Source organism: Chrysochloris asiatica, unplaced genomic scaffold (assembly GCF_000296735.1).
Source record: "Chrysochloris asiatica unplaced genomic scaffold, ChrAsi1.0 scaffold00060, whole genome shotgun sequence".
Lineage (NCBI taxonomy): Eukaryota > Metazoa > Chordata > Mammalia > Afrosoricida > Chrysochloridae > Chrysochloris > Chrysochloris asiatica.
The window spans coordinates 6,992,094-7,006,507 of NW_006408578.1; positions in this window are offsets into that span (position 1 = coordinate 6,992,094).

The window sequence follows — 14,414 nt, forward strand, 5'->3', positions numbered from 1 at the left end:
GTCATATTTTGGCTCTCATGAACTTGTTTTCATTTTCTTCAGCTTCAGTTTGAATTTGCATATGAGCAATTGATGGTCTGTTCCACAATCTGCCCCTGGTCTTGTTTTGGCTGATGATATGGAGCTTTTCCATTGTCTCTTTCCACAAATGTAGTCAATTTGATTTCTGTGTATTCCACCTGGTAAGGTCCAGTCATGTATAGTCATCTCTTATGCTGTCTAAAGAAGGTATTTGAAATGAACAAATCATTGATTTTGCAGAATTCTATCATATGTTTTCCAGTATCATTTCTATCACCAAGGCCATATTTTCCAACTACTGATCCTTCTTCTTTGCTCCCAACCTTTGCATTCCAATCTCTAGTAATGATCAATACATCTTGACTGCTGTTTGATGAATTTCAAATAGAAGAAAATGGTAGAATTATTCTATTTCATCCTCACTGGCTTTAGTGGTTGGTGCTTGACCTAAATGTAGGACAAGCTGGAAATTCCCAATAACTATTTTCTGTGGAATAGTCCTCAACTAAATAATGGAGTGGGTGCGGGTGAATGAATACCCCAGCGTCCTTGACCTTGACTAGTGTCACTGTGTTCTACCCTGGCTCCAAGGTCCCATGGGAGTGGACTCCAGTTCCCCACAAGTAACTGAAGTGACAAAGCATCTCTTCCTGAGTTCTGCTCCCTCTGGGACTAACTTACTCCATTACTAGGGAATCTTGGGATCAGTGCCCACCACCCCCAAACAAAATAACTTGCATTTGAACCATTGCCTCAAGACTTTATTTTGGAAGAACTCCACCCAAGTCAAGATCTAAAATACACACCAAACTCACTACCATTTAGTCAATTCTCATTCATCTGTTGTTGTTGTTGTTGTTAGGTGTCATTGAGTTGGTTCCAAGTCATAGCGACCTTATGCAACACAGAACAAAACACTGTTGGGTCCTGTACAATCCTCACAATTGTTGCTATACTTGAGCCCATTGCTGCTGCCACTGTGTCAATTCATCTCATTGGAGATCTTCCTCTTTTTCTTTGACCTTCCGCTTTCTCAAGCACAATGTCCTTCTCTAGAGACTGATCCCTTCTGATAGTATGTATGAAGTATGAGAGGTAGAGAGTCTGCCCGTCCTGTGTGTACTTCTTTCAACACAGATTTGTTTAATCTTCTGGCATTCATGGTACTTTTAACATTCTTCTCCAACACCATAACTCAAATGCATCAATTCTTCTAAAGTAGTTCTTATTCATTGTCCAAACTTCACAAACAAATGAGGCTACTGAAAATACCATGGCTTGGGTCAGGTGCACCTTAGCCCTCAAAGTGGCATCTTTGCTCTTCAACACTTTAAAGAGGTTTTGTGAAGCAGACATCATTTGATTTCTTGTCTCCTGCTTCCATGGGTGGTGATAGTGGATCCAAGCAAAATGAAGTCTTTGACTTCCATCTTTTTTCTACTTATCATGATATTATTTATTGGTCCAGTGGTGAGGATTTCTGTTTTCTTTATATTGAGGTGCAACTCATAGTGAAGGCTGAGGTCTTTGCTCTTCATCAGAAAGTATTTTAAGCCCTCTTTGCTTACTAGAAGCAAGGTTGTTTTATATGCATATTGCACATTGTTAATGACTCTTCCTCCAATCCTGATGCCATGTTCTTCTTCATATAATCTAGTTTCTCAGATTATTTACTCAGCACACAGATGGAATAAGTATAGTGAAAGAATGCAACCGTGGTGCACACCTTTCCTGATTTTAGTACTTGCTGTCCCCTTGTTCTTTTTTGAATGACTGCCTCTTGGTCTATGTACAGATCCCACAATTAAGTGCTCTGGAATGCCCATTCTTTGCAATATTATCTATAGCTTGTCATGATCCACACAGTGAAAAGCCTTTCCAAAATCAATAAAGCACAGGTAAACATCTTTCTGGTATTCTCTGCTTTCAGCCAAGATCCATCTGATGTAAGCAATGATATCTCTCATTTGACATCATCATCTGAATCCAGCTTGATCCTCTGGCAGTTCCTTGTCAATGAATTTTTGTAGTAGTTTTTTAAATTATTTTTAGCAAAATTTTACTTGCTTGTGATCTTAATTACATAGTCTTATGATTTCTGTATTCTGTTGGGTCACCCCTCTTTGGCATGGGCACAAAAGTGGATATTTCCCATCAGTTGGCCAAGTAGCTGTCTTCTAAATTTCTTGGCATAGATGAGTGAGTGCCTCCAGTACTGCATCAGTTTGTTGAAAGATTTCAATTTGTATTTCATCAATTCCGGGAGACTTGGTTTTTTTGCCAATGCCTTCAGTGCACATTGGACTTCTTCCTTCAGTACCATTGACTCTTGATCATATGCTACCTCTTTAAATGTTTGAATATCAGTCATTTCTTTTGGTACAGTGACTCTGTGTGTTCATTTGATTTTCTTTTGCTGCTTCATCATTAAATATTTTGGTCATGGAATCCTTCAATATTGCAACCTGAGAACTGAATTTTTTCTTCAGTTCCCTCAGCTTGAAAAATGCTAAGCATGCTCTTCCCTTTTGGTTTTCTAACTCCAGGTCTTTGTACATTTCATTATGATAATTGACTTTGTCATATTGAGTTGCCCTTTGAAATTTTCTGTTCACTTTTGTACCTCCTCACTTCTTCCATTTACTTTAACATGTCTATGTTGGAGAGCAAGTTTCAAAGTTTCTTCTAACATCCATTTTGGTATTTTCCTTCTTTCTTGTCTTCTTAATGACCTTATGCTTTCTTCCTTTATGATGTTCTTGGTGTCATCCCATAATTTTTCTAGTTTTCAGTCTTTAGTGCCTAATGCATGAAATCTGTTCTTGAGATGATCTCTAAATATGTTCAAGGTCATATTTTGGCTCTCGTGGACTTGTTTTAATTTTCTTCAGCTTCAGCCTGAACTTGAAAATGAACTGATGGTTTGTTCCACAGTCTGTCCCTGATCTTGTTTTAGTTGATGATATGGAGCTTTTCCACCATCTCTTCCCACAGATGTAGTCAATTTGATTTCTGTGTATTCCATCTGGTGAGGTCCATGTGTAGTCATCTTTTATGTCCTTTAAAAAGGTATTTGCAATGAGTAGGTCATTGATCCTACAAAATTGTATCATGCAATCTCCAGCATCATTTTTATCACCAAGGCCATATTTTTCAACTACTGATCCTTCCTCTTTGTTTCCACCCTTTGTATTCCAATCATTAGTAATTGTCAATACATATTGATTGCATGTTGGATCAATTTCATACTTAAGAAGCTGGTAAAATTCTCCAATTTCATCCTCACTGTCTTTAGTGATTGGATTGTAAATTTGAGTAATAGTGGTATTAACTGGACCTTCCTTGTAAGCATATGGATATTATCCTATCACAGACAATGTTATAGTTCACAGTAGATAGGATTTCCAAGACTGATAAATCTTCACAGGAGCAAACAGCCTCATCTTTCTCCTGAAGATATGTGCACATATCATTAGAATTTAATAAGGAAGCCTGATGGTGTAGCGGTTACAAATTGGACTGCTAACCTCAAGGTCAGCAGTTCGAAATTACCAGCCATTCTATGGGAGAAAGATGAGACTTCCTGTTCCTGTAAAGGTTTAGAGCCTTGGAAACCCTATAGAGGGTTGCTTTGAGTCAGAACTGACTCCCCAGCACACCACCACCGTATATATATAATTTTTTTTTTTTTTTTAAATATACATCTGAGTCCTGGTGTGGCTCTGTGGGATGAAGCATTGGACCACAAGGTCTGTTTGAACCACAAGGTTGCAAGGTCAGTGGTTCAAACTCACCATTTGCTCCTTGGAAACCCTATACAGGGTCTCTATGAGTCAGAACCAACTTGACAGCACTTAACAACAAATGACAAATATACTTCTACTACACCTTTCTCCTGTGGAATGGCTAGTGAGCTTGAACTCCCCACCTTCGGGTGAGCAGTTGAGTATTGAACCTCTGCATCACCAGGGCTCCTGGAGCTGAAATTAGGAAGGCTCTTTAAAAACACTATTAGAGTTCAGAGTAAGTGGGAAGAGTAAAGCTTTAAGCTGGGAAATTAAAAGAACAATTTCATGAGGGAGAGTCCTTTAATGGAGAGCAGAATTTGGACATGCTGAAATGAAGCACACTCTACGTCAGGAAGTGAGTGGGGTGTTTGGGAACAGTTCAGTCTGACAGAAACATTACATGAAGTCTGACATAAGTACTGAAGGAAGGAAGCAGCAACAGATGGGTCTAGAAAGGATAGAATTAAGCCTCTAAAGCCAAGGTCAGAAATGTTGCTCTAGTTTCCTCAGCCCTAGACTGTCCAATAGAAATTTCTATGGGGCTGGAAATGTTCATCTGAGCAGCCTACTGCTCTGGCCACTAGACACTTGGGACTAATGCAGATAAGAAATTGAACTGTCATTTAACTGTAGTGCGGCCAGTGGCCACGACACTAGACTCCTCATCTCTAGGTGATGTATGCTAAATCACCCTGAGAAGGGAGGGCAAGCACTCTAAAGAGACAAAGGCCTATTATAAGACAGTCCTGCTGTGGCGCTGTAGGATAAGAACTGGCCCACAAGGTCAGTTTGAACTGCAAGGTCGGCAGTTCAAACCCACCAGCAGCTCCCCAGAAAACCTATACTGGGTTGTTATGAATTGAAACTGACTTGAGGGCACTTAACAACAACAATCAATGTTTGGGCCAGTGGTTTTAAAACTGGAGAGAGGAAAAAAGGAAAGTATTTACTTAAAAAAACAAGCAAATAAGACAGATAAAAGGGAAAATAACCTTATTAAACTGAGGGGGTGGCAACAGTCCCTGACCAAGGGACACACTTATTTTTTGTCTTTCCACACACAGAAGGCCCTGAGGAATCTATCTCAAGGGCTCAAAATTTCCTGGTGTGGCGCTATAGGATAAACACTGGACCAAAAGGTTGGTTTGAACTGAAAGGTCAGCATAATATCTCCTCCCCTTATTCTTCATCTTCATTCCTGATAGAAATCCTTATGACCTTTTCACCTGACCTAGTTATAAATTGAGTCCTGATTCATGATGGTTATGTGCCATGGAGTCGGTTCCAACTCAGCAAACCTGTATGCAGTTTCTGAGACTAAATCTTTACGGGAGCATAGAGTCTCATCTTTCTCCCTTACAGTGGCTAGTAGATTTGAACTTCTGACCTCATGGTTAGCTGTCCAACTCCTAACCCACTGTGCTACCAGAGCTCCTGAGTTCTGGGTGGTGGTGGTTGTGAGCCACCAAGTCAGTTCCAACTCATAGTAACCCTGTGTAGAGTTTATGAGACTGTAAATCTCATGAACAGAAAACCTCATCTTTCTCCCACAGAATGTCTGGTAATTTTGGACTACTGACCTTCGGTTAGTAGCCTGACTCTTAATCTACTACACTATCAGACCTCCTTGAGTTCTGAGTTGTTGTTGTTAAGTGCCATGCCATTGAGTCAGTTCTGACTCAGAGCAACCCTCCCTGTATAGGGTTTCCAAGGAGTAGCTGGTGGGTTTGAACCACAGACCTTGTGGTTAGCAGTCCTGTACTGATCCTATAGCAAACTGGACCAGAATTAACTTATATAATGCTACACAGCCAGGTTGGTGGGAAGACTCAGGTCCATTGATACCAAGGCTTCAGTTTATTGGCCATCCCTGACCCCCAGGACACTTAGTCACAGAAACCATAGTAGAGGGTGGCCTGTTACCAATGTCAAATACAACAGCAAGTTTGAAAAGTAAAAAGACAAGTCAATTTTGAAGTTGGGATGTCATTTGAATGAAAGAACAAAGAAAAATGAAATCAGAAGTTAGAGGGCACGGATTTCCGGGATTTAGGAAGACAGGCAGCAAGAGTGAGAAAGTGAAGGCAATGAATATAAAGCACTGCTGAACTTCTTGATAAATGAAAGAGACAGTAGGGTATAGTGAAAATGTTTAGTGAGCTGCCGGCTGGCTCTATTTCCTGCTTCTGCAGAATTTTACAGAGTGCCTAGAATAGAACACTTACGTCTTTTCAAAGGAATTCCTTGTTCATTGATCAGCTTGTTTGGAGCCATGTGATCCCATCACCAGGATTACAGAACCAGAGAGAGACAACTAACAGGAAATCCCCATCACTAGACTAAGAACCAATCAAGTGACCTGTAGAAGAGCTTGCTCCAACAGATGCTGAGAATCCTCACTGAAAATTGGTTCATCACTCATTCTCCAGGTCAAGGGTTGGAACTCAAAGACAACAGGGAGAGACTCAGGTAGCAGAAAAGCATTAAAGGTAGAGACAAACAAAGCAGACCTCTCAATCACCTGAACTAGAGAACAATGGATTTCTTCCCTGAAGAAACAGATTAATAGACCCTTACAGCTTCATGACATCTTGAAACATGGTATCTCCACAAAGCCTTGCTGGTGGATGGCTGAGATCCATTGTCTTCCTCATGTTCCCTTCTACCCTTATGAAATAAAACAAAACAATAAATGACGTAAGAGGACCCAAGCGCAATTCTGCTTCTTGCAAGTTGGATGCACACAACCAACACATGAAAGAAGTTATCGAAGAAAGAGTCAGGTGGAAATGTTGGAGTCCTTGCAAAAACTAACCCCCCTAAATTCTCATGGGGCCAGGTTCTTAAGAAAAAGTCTCCAGTGGTCTCTCATCAATAGAAAAAAGTACAGGAAATTCTGGTTTTGCCACAGGCTAACCCCACTATTTCTTGGATCAACTATCAACACTCAGGGAAGCAGCAGTCAAGCGATCAAACGACATATTGCATTAGGCAAATCTGCTGCACAAGACCTTTTTAAAGTGTTGAAGAGCAAAGATGTCAGCTTGAGGACTAAGGTGCGCCTGACCCAAGCCATGGTATTTTTAATAACCTCATATGCATGCGAAAGCTGGACAGTGAATAAGGAAGACTGTAGAAGAATTGATGCTTTTGAGTTATGGTGTTGGAGGAGAATACTGAAAGTGCCATGGGCTGCCAAAAGAACCAACAGATCTGTGTTGGAAGAAGTGCAGCCAGAGTGCACCTTGGAGGCCAAACTTCGTCTCTCATATTTTGACATATTGTCAGGAGGGAGCAGTCTCTGGAGAAGGATATCATGTTTGGTAAGGTGGAGGGTCAGAGAAGAAGAGGAAGACCCCCAACGAGCTGGATTGGCCAAGTGGCAGCATTGATGGACTCAAGCGTGGCAACAGTAGTGAGGTTGGCCCAGGATCAGGCAGTGTTTTGTTCTGTCGTGCATAAGGTCACTATGGGTCGGTACTGACTCGATGGCACCTAACAACAACAACAGCCCCACCACCCAGAAGCACTTGCCTTCAGATAAGCTTTAACCTAAAGGGACCACAAAGATAAGACAGCCTAAAAGTACAACCTCAGTCCCCAACTTGTAAAATTAACAGGCGGAACCTCTCCTTATTAGGACAGGAAGGTATGTCAATGAAAAGTCAATAATTGAAGGAGAAAAGAAACTCTGGTACTGAAGGTAACTTGGAGATCATTTTGTCTCTTTCATTTTGCTTCTGAATAATCTCAAGTCTAGGTTTCCGGGATTCTCATTGCCAGCCAGATGTCTCTCCACCCACCCCACCCCAATTTGACTTTACTACCATCAGAGTCCACGTGAGGAGTGGAAATGGCACAGAGTTGGAATCTAGTCATGTCAAAGTCGTGTGGAGATGATTCTCTAATTTCATAGCATCTTATAGACTCCTAGGAGTTCCTGGAAACGGTAAACAGTTAATGCACTCATCTCCTAAGTGAAAAGTTGGAGGTTCGAGTCCACACAGAGGCACTTCAGAAGAAAAGCCTGGTGATATATGTCAAAATATCAGCCAGAGAAAACCCTGTGGAGCACAGTTCCATTCTGACCTATGTGAGGTCACCATGAGTTAGGATCAACTCAATACAGAAATTTTATTATTTTTTTTTTTGCAGGGGTGGGGGGCTTGATTTTTTTTATTTCATCTAGGACTCTTACTACTTTTTATTGTTTCACATTCTTAGTCCCATGCTTAGCTTTTTTGCTGATCTAGCAAAAGCTGTTGGTTGTAGACATTCTGTTTGAGTCTCCTGGGGCTGCTGTAACAAGTCACCACAAAGTAGATGGCATAAGCAACAAAAATTTGGTTCACAGTTCTAGAAGCCAGGAGTCTGATTTCAGGGTGTTGGCAGGGCCTTGTTCTCTCTGGGGCTCTTGGAGATAGGATCCTTCCTTTCTTTCAGCTTCTTGGAGCCCCAGTTGTCTCTTGGCTGTGGAAGCATCACTTCAGTCTCCACCTCCATCTTCACAGGACCGTCTTCCCTCTGTATCTGTCTCTTGTCCTCCTAGGACACCAGCCCACCCTACTCCAATTTGGCCTCATGTTAACTTAACTAATTGCATCTGCAAAGACCTTGTTTCCAAACAACAGGTTTCCAAATAAGGTCTCATTATTTCCAAGTAAAGGAGGGGCCCTGGAGGTGCAGTGGTTAAAAGTGTTTGGCTGTTAACCAAAAGGTGGACAGTTCCTACCTACCAGTCACTCAGCTCATCTGGAGGAAGATGAACCAGTCTGCTGTCATAAAGATTTGTAGCATTAAAAACCCCATGGGTACTTCTACTTTGTCCTATGAGGTTAGTATGAGCCAGAATCAACTTGGCGTTCGTGAGTATGATTTGCTTTGGGATTTCTAAATAAGGTCCCATTGATAGACACTGGGGATCAAGACCTCAATCTAACTGTTTGGGAGACAAAATCCAACCCATACCACATAGCACATTCCAACATGATTTTGAACTGTGAGAGATGATGTTGAATGGATGGACCTAAACTTAACAAAAGAGATGTTATTCTCTCTTTTGGTGTTTACAAGCTCCTCTGTTGTTGTTAAGTACCGTGGAGTCGGTTCTGACTCATAGCGACCCTATGAGGGTTTCCGAGGCTGTAAATCTTTACGGGAGCAGAAATCCTCATCTTTCTCCCGCGAAATGACTGATAGTTTCAAACTGCCGATCTTGAGGTTAGCAGCCCAATTTGTAACCACACTCCCAGAGCTCATTTGTCATTGTTTGTTGTTAAGTACCATTGAGTCGGTTCTGACCCATAGCGACCCTGTATAGGGTTTCCAAGGAGCGACTGGTGAACTTAAACCACCAACCTTGTAGTTCAAATGGCTTTGCAGTTTGGTGCATTAACCCACAGCACCAACAGAGCTCCTTTAGAACCTCTAAAATGAGAGAAACCCCAACCAACTGGGGCATCCATGGTGGTGAAGCTTAAGTGCTTGGTAATTACTTTTTATTTTGTGTGTGTGTGTGTGTGTGTGTACATTTTAGTGTCTTTAGTCTAGGGCCTCTGAATGCAGACTAATTTTCTCCCTCAATCCCCTGTCAGTTTCAGGTGACAGGCTTTGAAAAGCATAGTTCTGTTACTTATTGGGAGTCTTTAGAATCGTTTTCTTTGGGCCTTCCTGTCCCCTGCCACATACTCTTGTTGCTGTCACTTCCCGGAGGGTTGTAAATCTCCAATTTCCCTTTGTCAGTAGTGTCTTCAGTTTTATTTAGGGATAAGGCACAGCTTTTGAATCTGAATGAAGCATGGCTAAGTGCACTTAGTCTTTTGAGGAACATCTCTGGATAATGATGATGTCAAAAAGAAAGGGGGAAATGCTGAGAGAATCCATCATTTCCCCCATTCTTCTATAGGTGAACTTTAAGCTCTTTACCTTTTTTTCACCCAAGGGTGTAATTGCCATAGTGCCAGGCATTGTGTTGTGAACTTGGTAGATTCCACTCTGCTTGTCACAATGTCAACCTGTGCTGCAAAGACGCCTAATCAAATCATATGTACTCTGGGATTACTCTGTCTGCAAAGGCTACAAAACAGAACTCTGGTGACCAGGAACACTACATTTCCTTTCAGAAAATGGGGTTGTGGTAGGGGGATAGGGAAGGGAGATTCCTTAATAGTGTCCTTTCAGAAGAAAGGCTTGGCCATCTATTTCCGAAAAATCAACCACTGAGAACCCATTGGAGCGCAGTTCTATTCTGACACACATGAGATCAACATGAGTGGATGTGTTCTTGGGCCCATGGGCTTGCCTCTGCCTGCTGGCCCTGTGGTCGGCATGTTGCAGTACAGTCAGGAGGAGCTAGATGCAGAGGTCAAAGCAACACAAATGAAGAACTTGGAACTGAAAAGTAAGTATGAGAAGCTCCTTGTAAAATGTCTAGAGATGGAGAGAATCATGAGTGGGTTTGAAGGGAGTGTAAACCAGGTGATGGAAACAGCTCAGAAACAGAGGGAATTTGCCAAAGCCCAAATCCAGAAGGTTCTGAAGGAAAAAATTCAACTTTTGACAGACCTGAACTCCAAGTGCAAATATCTCTTTGATCTTCACAAAACTTGTGAGAAACAGGAGGAGATAATTAAAGGCTATCGCAAGAATGAAGAATCACTGAAGGAGTGTGTTGAAGATTACACACTAAGAATTGAAAAGGAAGATCAGAGTTACCACGCATTGAAGGCTCAAACAGAAGAGCAGCACAACCTAGCAAATGGAGAGCTTGCCCAGGTCCAAAGACAGGCCCAAGTAGAGAAACTGATCTTCCAGGTGAGCCTTATAAAAGAACAGCTGCAGATCCATTTTCTGGAGAAGACTGTGGAACAGATGACTACAGAAAACCAAGAATTGATCAAAATCTTCAAGGACCTGATTTCACAGGTGGAGAAATCTGGTGTGGAAGTAACTGACCAGTGACATCTTCCTCCGCCTATCTATGTCATGTTGTTGTTGTTGTTGTTAAGTGCCATCGAGTCGGGTCCGACCCATAGCGACCCTGTACAGGGTTTCCAAGGGTGTAAATCCTTACGGGAGTAGAAAGCCTCATCTTTCTCCCGCGGAGCGGCTGGTAGTTTCGAACCGCTGACCTTAAGGTTCGCAGCCCGATTCGTAACCACTACGCTACCAGAGCTCCTTATCTATGTCATGTAGGTCTCCTAAACTTTCTTTCTTCTCACTTTTTCTTTTGGTGATGATGTGACTCTCAAAAAACTGACTTGGTTATACAAAATTAAGTACATTTTTATTTCTGAGTGTTACATTTTTCCTGCTCCATTCCCCTTAATAAATGCTGTTTCTAATCTTAAAAAAAAAAAAAAAATGGCATCCATTTTCTAGGGCTTCCATAAACAAAATACCACAAATTAGGTGAAATGAACAGAAATAGATTGTCTCACAGTTCCAGAGGCTAGTAGAGAGGACCATGCTGGTTTGGAAGGTTTGGGGATTATTCTTTCTCTTCCTAGCCCCTGGTGGTTCCAGGAATCCTTAGTGTTCCTTGCTTGTAGATGCCTCACTAACTCAATCTTCACATGACCACCTCCCCTCTGTATTTATGTCTTTTCTTTTTTATTAGGACATCCATCATATTGGATTCGGACCCACCTTACTGCCATATGATATGTCAGCTAAACATTTTAAAGACCCTTGTGGTTCAAGCTCACCAGTCTCTCCTTGGAAAACCTATACAGGGTCGCTCTGGGTCAGAACCGACTCGACGGCACTTAACAACAACAGCAACAACAATATCCAAACACAACCATATTCACAGGTACTCAGGGTTAGGACTTCAACCTTTCTTTTGAGGGGGAAATAGTTCAATCCTCAATAGACCTGCTTCACAAGGATCAGTAACCCCAAAGGTTATAGTTGTCCTTAAGTGTCCTGGACTCTGTTCTGACTCATAGCAACACTGTATAGGGTTTCTGAGGAGCAGCTGATGAGTTTGAAGCACTGATCTTGTGGTTAGAAGTTTAGTGCTAACCCTACAACAACACATCAGGATTACTGCTCACTTAAAAACAAGATCCAAAACAATACTTTGAAATCAAGACTTTTTAATGTTGGTGCCATAAAGCAATTTAACTGCCAAAAAAGATGCATTATGGAAGAAAAATGCAGGGTTTAATTGGTGTTTTGTTTGTTTGCTTAAAAAGAGTCATTGTTGTTATTAAGTGACAGTGACGCTGCATAGGGTTTTGAAAGAACAGTTGATGAGTTTGAACCACTGACCTTGAAGTTAGAAGTCCAGTGCTCATCCAATAGTGCCACACAAAATAGTCATTATGGACTATTTTAATTGAACCTTGACTCTTGCAAAATTTCCTCAGTTATGTGGTTACCACCAGGTGGTAGGTAAATGAAATAATAATATGCAGTCTTTCAAATTAACTATGTTACAATGATAAACAAAAGCATTTTGTTCCAGTTACTAATAGAGACTCTTCATATTGAATTTCTTTTATGCTAACTACACCCAGATTCCCTAAGAGACTCCTCTACTTAATTCTTAGTAATCTACTGCTTTCTCCCAATAAAGCAGAATTAAAAATTTAAGAAACAAACTGCCTTCCTCGAGTGTTATTAATCACAGGCCTTGCAGAGTTCTTGTGTCTTCCATTTGCAATCACTTAAACCTCTTTTGGAAAGCTTTCTTCAATTCAGGGCTCAACTTTTTGGAACTCTGGAGAGCATGAAGGGAAAGACAGCACAAGTGATAAATAGTTTGGAAAAGAAGATCAAAAGGAAAGCATGAGGAGAACTGGGACTGTTTAGTCTAGAGAGAAGCAGAATAAGTAGACACATACTTTTGTTAACTGTCATAAGCAGCATGAGAGCAGTTAGCAAGTAAGAAAAGGAGATTGTAGGAGAAGCAAGGGATTTGACTTTAAATAGGAGAACTTCTTTTATTGGTTTTATAATAGTGGAATGCTGAAAAATTCAGGAAATTATTCAAGAATAGCTTCAGAATCCTGCTCCTCAGGTCAAGCTGGAGGTCAAGCTGGAGATTACGAAGGTAGAAGTACCCACCTAAGAAAGTGTCTCTCACCTAACACAGAGCTGGTTGATATTTTCAGGTGATAACTGAGGCAGTAACCAGTTTGCTTCTAACTGGGATTAAATATTCATCAGACATTGCTTGGAGTCCTGGTGTGGTGCTGTGGGTTACTGGACTGGACTGCAAAGTCGGTTTGAACTGCAAGGTCGGCAGTTCAAGCTCACCAGCCACTCCTTGGCAACTCTATACAGGGTCACTCTGGATCAGAACCAACTCGACGGCACTTAAAAACAACAATACATTGATTAAGTGCTCATCACCATTACCATTAGCATTCATGATGGCTAATGATCACATGCTGTTAGCAGGCATCAGTTGGGTCCTGATTTGTGGCTACCCCAGGTACAAATGAAAGAAATACTGCCCAGTCCTAAGCTATTCCATGATCAGTTTCAAATTGAACACTTGTGATTCAGTGGGTTTTTCACAATGAATGAGTAGATCTCCAAACCATTCTTCTTAGTCTGGAGGCTCTAGTGAAACCCATTTAACAACACTGGCATACAGGTGGGTGCTACCTATAAGGAACCTTGACTAGGAATCGAACCCAGGTCTCCCAGAATAAAGGCAAGAATTCTAATTTTGAGTCACCAGTTCTCCAGCATACACACAACATTTGCGACTTGAGCATTGTTCTAAGTGCTTTACACGTATGAGTTTATTTCATCCTCACAACAGCCATATGAGGTAGGTTTTATTCTTTCCCTATTTTTATAGGTAAGGAGCGCTGGCAGTGATGTGGGCTAGGCATTGGGCTGCTAACTGCAAGGTCAGTGGTTCAAACCCACCAGCTTCTCATTGGGAGGACAATGAGACTGGCTGCTTCTATAAAGACTTACAGTCTCAGCAACCCTACATAGAGTCTCTGTGAGGTGGAACTGACTACATGACATTAGCTATTTTTTGTTTTACAGATGAAGAAATCAAGGCCCCAAACAAGCAAACATTTTCCCAAAGTCATACGGTGAGGTTGTAAGAGAAAGATCTAGGACGTGACCCTGCCAGTGTGGCTCTTCTGAGAAGTAGACATCAAAATTAGATGAGGTGTGCCTGAGGCTTATTGAGAGGATCTGCTCTGAAGGAGAAAGGGGGATGAAGCAGTAGTGGGTAGGCAAGGCTCTAGACCAGGGTACAGCTGTGACAGCTATGAAGGGGAGAAGGGAAGGCAGGCTTGGGAGGGAGACTCTCCTACTACCATGCAGATTGGAGCCATCCCAAGGAGGCCAGTGAGGAGCCCATGAGCCAGAGCTAAGGAATCCTACATCGTAGAGGAATGGCCTTGATAGAGAACTCCCATGATGCTCAGTTACTGACTGGGAGGTGTGTGGCCTGGTGGGAATGCCATGGTGAATCTGAGTGTCAGCCCCTGTAGCAGGCTCCTTAGAAAGGAGTTGAGGGCCTTCAGAATCTAAGTCGTCTGGCACGCTACCAGAGTTCCTGCTCTTAGTCATTCTGTTTGTTACTCTGCTGGGCCTCACACTTGTTTTTTCATAACTGTGGTAGAA